Source organism: Mus caroli, chromosome 14, assembly GCF_900094665.2.
Source record: "Mus caroli chromosome 14, CAROLI_EIJ_v1.1, whole genome shotgun sequence".
NCBI classification, from domain to species: Eukaryota; Metazoa; Chordata; class Mammalia; order Rodentia; family Muridae; genus Mus; species Mus caroli.
In genome coordinates this window covers 82,222,095-82,231,120 of record NC_034583.1, presented here as the reverse complement: position 1 = coordinate 82,231,120, position 9,026 = coordinate 82,222,095, and positions in this window count along the sequence as shown.

Here is a 9,026-nt window from a genome sequence, read left to right as displayed (position 1 = left end):
GGGATAGCATTGGAAATGTAATTGAGGAAAATATGTAATAAAAATATTAAAAATCAAAAAAAAAATAAAAGTGTAATGACAACACACAATAAAAACTTTTGATGAATGTGATATCTTTTTTTCTTATTATTTGGTTATCAATATCAATTAATTCAAGATTGATTAAGTTTGACTCATTTTTGACTAGTACACATGGTGGACTGAGTTTGCTTGGCCAAGCGAGTGCCACTATTAGGAGGTGTGTCCTTGTTGAAGTAGTCGTAGCCTTGTTGGAGTTCATTGAGGTAATGGACTTTAATACGTTTGCTCTGCCTGACTGGAAGTTAGTCTTCTCCTGTTTGTCTTTGGAACAGATGTAGAGCTCTCATCTCCTCCCTTGCTATGCTCACCTGGATGCTGCCATGATTCTTCCTATGATGAAATTGGACTGAACCTCTGAAGCTGTAAGCCAGCCACACTGAAATATTTTAAGAAGATACTAGCATCAGTGAAATGAAATATTCAGAAGTGTTTCCTGAGATCACAAAGAAGCTGTAATCATGAGATAGCAAAGGTAGTATGTACTTCATGCTGTAGCTGGACTTGGTAATGTTAACGAATCACCCAGGTAGTACTGGTTTTGAAGGCATGAAGGGATCACTGAGAACAGCTGAGGCTAGGCATTGTGTGAGGCCAAGGAAGGCCATTGGTGAAGGTAAAACCTCAGTGGTATTGACGGCCCAGTGCTGAAGGGGTCATGCAAAGAAGGTGAGGGTTGGCTCCATGAAGGGAGGCTATAAGAAGTTATTAGTGAAGCCTAGTTGCAGTGGAAGACCTAAGAAAATGAGATATTCCAGTACCACATAATGATCACCAAGAACAGCAGCAGTGGAGTGGAGTCAACCAGAGCCTAGAGTGCTACAGAGTACAGAGACTGAGAAGGAACCCAAGCTATTTGGAAGAGCCCAGAAGAATATGTGTGGATCACAGACAATGAATTAAGAAGGTGTAAGTTTAAGTTGCCTTGGAGACCCCAAGATGATGGAAATTCCAGAGCCTTGGGATATCTGCAGAGGAAAGCTGCCAGGAATAGAACAAATGCAGGAGAATGAAATTTGTTAGCTGAATGCTAGATTTGCCAAAGTAGTCAAGAAGGATGAAAAGAGTTGGAGAGCTGAAAAATGCTTTCACATTGGAGATTGAGACATGGAGTTTGGAGTTTGGTTAGCTGAGTTTCTGTCTTATGTTGGTCCAGTATTTTTTTTTTTACGTTATATGAAATAACAGTTAAAAGAATGAATGAATCTCAGAAGAGACTTTGAATTTTGCACTTTTAAGATTATTGAGATTGCTAGAGACATGGTGAAGCTATAAGCCAGCCCAATTAAATATTGTCCCTTATAAGAGTTGCCCTGGTCACAGTGTATCTTCTCACCAATGGAAACTCTAAGACACTACATATGTCCCTGGAATCTTCCATTTGTGTATTCATTCCTGCACTAATATTTGAAAACCATTGTTCATTTAAGATCTAACCTTTCTATTTTACTATTTTTTTTAGTTTTATTTAATCTTTGTTTTTTACACTCCAGATCCCCCTGCCTCCCTGCTCCACATTCCATATCTCCTTCCCCTGTCTCCATGAGGATATCCTCACCCCCACCTCCTACCCCACTAGGAGTACTCCCTACTCCCTAGGGCCTCCAGTCTCTTGAGGGTGAGGTGTATCTTCTCTTACTGAACCAAGAGAAATCCTCTACTGTATATGTGTTGGGGGTCTCATATCAGCTGGTGTATGCTGTCTGGTTGTTGGTCCAGTCTCTGAGAGAAGATCTAACATCTTTAAACGTGAGTCTTCATGCATTCATTTGCAGTGTCCCTAGACTGTTTGAGGCTTCCTCATCTTGCCTGTCATCTGGTGGTCATGTAAAGTCCATTGCTGTTAGTTCTGCAGACAAGACTCATCCCTAGAATTGACATAGATCAGACGTTCCACATACCTACATTATTAAATTATTTCACACAGATTTATTTACTTCTTAAGTTCTACCCAATTTCTTAAATAATATTTTTATAATGGAGTCTCTGTATTTCTTCTTTGTGTTATAGGATACCATTGATTTTCACAAACATTTAATTTATCCTCTACCAAAGTGTATTGCAAAAGTAGTTTCCTCTCTATGAATTATAAAGTATTATATTCATATAATCAATTTTCATTTTATAAATTATAGTTCACTTGTGTGGGAAATTGTATTTCATTACAAAATAGCTTTTCTTTTAGATAGATAATTTTTACTACTGGGAAAAACTGAAAGTGCACATTGAAATAGGAATAATGTGAGCTTCTCAAAGTGAGGGACAGCAGTTACCAATTGAAGGGTATAAGCTGTCAATTCACTTTTCCCTGAAAAGCATCCTAACACATAAACTGCCTTCTTCTTTCTGTACTTAGGCTTTGTTCACCACTGTACTGCTCTGAACCTATTTTTCCATTCATCATTCATCAAAGGACCTTGCATTACAAAGATCTGGTACTTTTAAAAGTATGAACATGCAAACATCTATATCTCTGAGTCTATTTTATCTGCTTCAACAGTATGCATCATATATGTCTATCAGTACATGGCACTACATTTGCTTATATTTTTATGAAAAAAATCTTTAGAATTTTACTGGGAAAGATGAAGTAGTGTAACATGATAACATCTAGGAGAATGGTAAATATCAAATTTTGGGCTGGTGAGATGGCTCAGTGGGTAAGAGCACCCGACTGCTCTTCCGAAGGTCAGGAGTTCAAATCCCAGCAACCACATGGTGGCTAACAACCATCCGTAACGAGGTCTGACTCCCTCTTCTGGAGTGTCTGGGGACAGCTACAGTGTACTTACATATAATAAATAAATAAATAAATCTTTAAAAAAAAATAAAAATAAAAAGCCCTGAAAATAAGGAAGTCAGCTACAAGATAATATGACAAGGCAAGCTGAGTCAGTGTTTCATTAAATCACCTGCTAATAAACTCTGAAACAGAAAAAGCAAGAAGAAAATTTCTGGATTAAAACTATTGGGACTAGTTTTTAAAATCCAAAGAAAGAGCACTTTTCGATGAGGGCCTTGTATAAGTGTAATAGCAAACTCATGCCCCTTCAAGAGTTATTACATGTTCAGACTCAGCCATTTGTTTCAGCATTTCTTCTGTTGAGATGGTGTTTTGATCATTCTGCTGAAGTGAACATTCTTTTTAACAGTATTTTCAAATGTCTGCCTAGGAATTTTTAGTTTTTCCATTTTAATCTTTGTCTTAGTCGGGGTTTCTATTCCTGCACAAACATCATGACCAAGAAGCACTTGGGTAGGAAAGGGTTTATTCAGCTTACTCTTCCACATTGCTGTTCATCACCAAAGGAAGTCAGGACTGGAACTCAAACAGGTCAAGAAGCAGGAGCTGATGCAGAGACCATGTAGGGATGTTCCTTACTGGCTTGCTTCCCCTGGCTTGCTCAGCCTGCTCTCTTATAGAACCAGGACTACCAGCCTAGAGATGGTCCCACCCACAAGGATCCTTACAGATGGATCTCATGGAGGCATTTCCTCAACTGAAGTTCCTTTCTCTGTGATAACTCCAGCTCTGTCAAGTTGACACAAAACTAGCCAGTACAATCTTTAAATACTGAAAAATCTATATGTCCCTTAAATAGTACCACATATCATTGACATCTTATGTATCTTAAAATCTCATATTGAGTTGTGGCAAGAAGGCACCACAACTTCAGATGCTTATCATGCAAGGATAATGATATCTGATTAGATACCTAGAATCCACATAAAGGTCAAGAATGAGTCCAGAATGTTTTTCTGTCTTGCACACGTGGCCATTGACACATGTGTCCACACATATCATACATAGGCATAATAGTAATAATAATAATAATAGTAATAATAATAAATTTGAAATATTGGATTGTTATCCTCACACAAAAAGATACTGTTCCCTCTTCTAGTCATAGAATTCTTTGTTCTTTCATTCCATCATAGTGTATTTTTTTCTCTCTTAATGGAAATATGTTGGTATTTTGGTAGACCCTTTGAATACTTTCATCTTGCTCAAGTTAAAGAAATTTAGGCTTCAGTCTCACACTCTTAAGTGAATTTTAGAGAGTTTATTCTTTTTTACTTACATTGTAGTCAGCTTTATATTAAGGGCTCCACACAGTTTTAAATTCCATTATAATATATGGGGACATTATTTCATCTAGTATCCACCACTAATTAAGATATTACTAATTAGCACTTCAACGTGTCATATATGAAGAGCTCCTTAATAAAGCCCTCATGATTATAAATACTGAAATTTCTATAAAGTAAAATTTAAAAAATGTAGACTTCAGTTTTGCTAAGTGTATACATTTATTATCGACTAGGTCAACATTGTGGTTAATCCTAGTGTGATTTTAGTGTGTGTGATTTTAGACTTTAATCCAATCCAAAACAGTTATTTACGCCACATACTATAAAATAATGCTGATTGCATCTGAATCCTATATTATATGACTTAGAGATGTAGCTATATTAGCACAGATGGATTTTACCATTTAATTGCATTTACAAAAACTATTTTCTTAAATAAACAAATTGCAACAAGTTATTTGCTGTAGTATGCTAAAGACATTGAAAATATTAATATGCTGGAGATAAGTGATCTAAATAAGCAAAAGTATGTATTGATGTTTTTTCACCTTGTCTAAGTGGTAAGAAGTTACAGGGACAGATAAACATCTGGCACCATGTCCAAAGCGTCACACATCTCTACCGAGGCTAGATATCAGGCAGATTCAGAAGGTGCAAGTAAAATATTTATGCTGGGATTGCAAACCACAATGGCACTTAATAATTAATTGGTGTTGACAAAATAGGTGTCTGAAAAACAAAAATACAACAAATATCTTTTGTAGACATCCCAGGCCCATTCAATCTTCCAGACACCTCTTCCTTTGAGGGAAATTTATAAATCCCACGCTACCTTTTAAAACAGTAGGTGTCCCTTTTATGATCCATAACTCTTACATAATTGGGTGTTCTAGGACGCTTTCCAAATTTCTTCAACAGGCATAATTTTTCAGGAACACATCTCCCATAAGTGTAAAGAACTCCTGGAATAATTAATTAAGAGAAGCTCATCATGTGATTAAAATAGGAAAATAATTTGAATAAAAAATCTTTTGACATGTGGTGTAAATCAGAAGGTGTGGGTGGAAAATGAGAAGTGGAGTTAAATCCTTTTTTGTTTTGACCCAATATAGAAACAATGGGCACAAGATAGTTTCTACTAATCATTTTACAATAATTTTTGCAAATTTATCTAGGATAATGCATAAAGTTCTGAATAAAAACACAGAAGACTAGTTTCTGCTCTTGATATATCTAAAATAATTTTAGATGTACTTACAAAAAAAAAGCTGTGATGTAAATCACAATAAATTATGTCATAAGTAGCCTAAAAATCTTGCTAACTATGGTATTCCCAGCTAAAAATTATAGAACATTCATTGGTACCCTATCATGGTTAATGTGGGCTTGCATGTACTTGTAAATATATAGCTTTATAAGCCAAAAAAAAAAACCTCATCCTTTAATAACTGAATAAAAATTAAAGAATTTATTCATCAAGTTTTACACATAGTAAACACAAACGGTACTTCCTTGGTCCTTCATTAAAATATTTAATGAACTGCTATTATTAAACAATCATGGGAATGCATGAACATTGAATTGAGACAAAAACTGGAATAAAACCGGTATGTATTATGTGATGAAATGATTGCAAACTAATATACAACTATAATGGAGGAAGACACCATGAGAAGGGTTTCATGCAGTATTAATATTTCATTAAGGAAAATGAACTAAATTGGTTTATTGGAAAAAAAAGAATAAAATATATGGGAATAAAATAGGAGAATGGCATCCATGATACATGGGCTCAGGTCCAGCAGGAAGGAGTCAGAAATAGAAAGGATCCCTCTGATGCAGAGTGGAGAGAGAGAGCAAGCACAAATGCTTAATGTAATAAGAAAATTAAAATAATTCAGATTTTGTAGGCAAACATGCCCCTGGGAAACTATACTCCTAAAGGGGATGTCAAAGCAGAGAAGCATATAGGGTTCTATGCAGAAGTACTATATGATGGTATTTTGCTTTTTCATTATTATTTTTACTCCATTGATATGTGTGTTCTACAGAGAAGCCAAAGTTTGGAACAGTAGTGCAATAGATAAACCCTATGAAATACCATAAAAGCTGGGAAGTAAGAGCAAAGAGAAATACACTAAAAAATCAAAATATGTAATACTTTATTATTCTTCGATTGAAAATTATACTAATATGGCTTAAGAAAGACCAAAATCAATAAAAGAGTACCTTATTTTTCAAATTAATAGACCATTTAAGCAGATCAATAAATAGATGGATAACATATAATCCTTATTATTTTACATATTTTTACTTAAATTTTATTCTTAGTAATATTTTGATTCATTTTTATTTTCTTTATTTAGGTGTCTGTATATACATGTCTTTTCTTTTAATTAACTATTAATTTACTTTTTTACACTCCAGATTTTATTCCCTCTTTTGTCTACCCTCCAACTGTTCTACATCCCACACCTTCTCCCCACCCCTGTCTCCATGAGGATGTCCCCAACCCAACCCCACCTGACCTCTAAACTCCCTGGGGCCTCTAGTCTCTTGAGAGTTAGGGGCATTATCTCTGATTGAAAACAAACCTGTTAGTCCTCTGCTGTACATGTGTTGGGGATCTCATATCTGCTGATATATGCTGCCTTGCTGCCTGGTTAGTTGTCTATGCATTCCCTTCTGTGTGTGTGTGTGTGTGTGTGTGTGTGTGTGTGTGTGTGTGTTTCTGGAGGTCTAAGAAGTCAATTAGTCCCTTGAAGTTAGAAATTGAAATCTGCTGTTAGTTGCTTAACTTGGATGCTAGTATCCTCCACACAATCAACCAGTGCTCAGGACTGCTAAGCTTGTGTGCCATTTTCTTTTGTCCAGATTTTAAAGATCATGTTCTTATATTCAGAATATGTAAAATAGCAATAACTAGACAAGGAAACTTTAAAATTCAAATGTATTTCTACTTTCCTTTTGAGCACTAATATAAAATTGTTGCTCTAAGTGGGAGTTACAGTTAGCTTTAGTTGTCAAACTGACACTCCTGAGAAGAGGAAACTGAAAAGTTACTGCCAGCAGACTTGAGAATGAGTAGTGTCCATTTTCTAGATTGATTTTTTTTTTTGGTAGATTTTATTTTTTTTCCTTTTTTAAAATAAGGTATTTTCTTCATTTACATTTCCAATGCTATCCCAAAAGTCCTCCCATAACTCCCCACCCACTCCCACTTCTTGGCCCTGGCGTTCCCCTGTACTGAAGCATATAAAGTTTGCAAGACCGATGGCCCTCTCTTTCCAATGATGGCCAACTAGGACTGGATTGATTTTTGATGAAGGATATCCTAAACATCAGGGCATTGTAATCTCTCCTCATTTAGGTTTGGGCTTCAATGAAGCTGCTGAGCAAGCCAAAGAGAGCAAGCCATTAAATAAGCAATCTTTCTCTGTGGTCTTTGTTCTGCCTTCAGGCTCCTGCTCCAGTTTCCCTTCATGATGGACTGTAACATAGAAGACTAAACAAAAACAAAAACAAGAAAGACAACACTTTCTTCTCATGTTGCTTCTGGTTGTGCTGTTTACAAGCAGGAAAGTTTCTGATTCTCTTTCATTTTGTCTCATTTGCTATCTCTGTCTCTTTTTCTCTCTCTCACACACACACATACAGAAGACAATATAAACCATTTACAGTACCTAATATTTTCTAATATTGTATAATGTAGGATTGCATAATGAAAAAAGCCATAAATAACTCATGAAAGCAGATTTTCTGCCCTATGTGTGTATCCTCTGTGTGTGTGTGTGTGTGTGTGTGTGTGTGTGTGTGTGTGTAACATAACAAGTACATGAGAAAGACTGGAGATAGGATAGGAAAGGAAAAATGATATAATTATATTTTAATTAAAAAAAGATATATTTTTGAAAGCTGAACAGTAAAGATTTATATTTTGTCTTCTCATAGATTGTTTGGCTGGAACCCAACAGAGGACACTATCCTCTGTCATACCGTCGAAGAAATATTAAGAAGCATATTTTTCTCTGTCTTGTTTGCCATGTTCATTGATGTTGTTCTTGTTCTCTTCATGTTTGCACAGTTGGTGAAATTTTTATGGGGGGGGGAGCCTGTGATATTACAAGGAGATTAATTTGACAGCACACTACCTCTGGATCTTACATCTCTCCAGCCCTTCCTCTGTCATGCTTAATAAACCTTCAGTGCAGTTGTATTGTGTGTATATCCACATGTACCTGGTCACACAACTCTGTTTTGCTTGGTTGTGATTTTCTGTAATGGTCTCTGATTGTTTCAAAGACAAGTTACCTTCTTCGGGATTGAAGACTACACTCATTTGTAGGTATACAATTGGTTACAGATTTTTGTTAAAGATTGTGTATGGACCAGGGTGCCTTGCCAGCGGAGTCTCCGGACACCCGCAAGGACCCACACTGGATTCCCCACTGGATCCTAAGACCTCTGGTGAGTGGAACACAGCATCTGCTCCAATCCAAATCGCTCGGGACCTGAGACTTCATTAACTAGGGAAGCAGACAACCCGGCCTGAGCAGGGGCACAAGTCACTTCTGGTCCACTCCAGCCACAGGGTGCCCTGCCAGCAGAGTCTCCGGACACCCGCAAGGACCCACACAGGATTCCCCACAGGATCCTAAGACTTCTGGTGAGTGGAACACAACTTCTGCCAGGAGGCAGATTCAAACACCAGATATCGGGGCACCTTCCCTGCAAGAAGAGAGCATGCCTGCAGAGAATTGTCTGACCACTGAAACTAAGGAGAGAGCTAGCCTCCCAGGTTTGCTGATAGAGCCTAACAGAGTCACCTGAGGAACAAACTTTAACCAGAGACAACT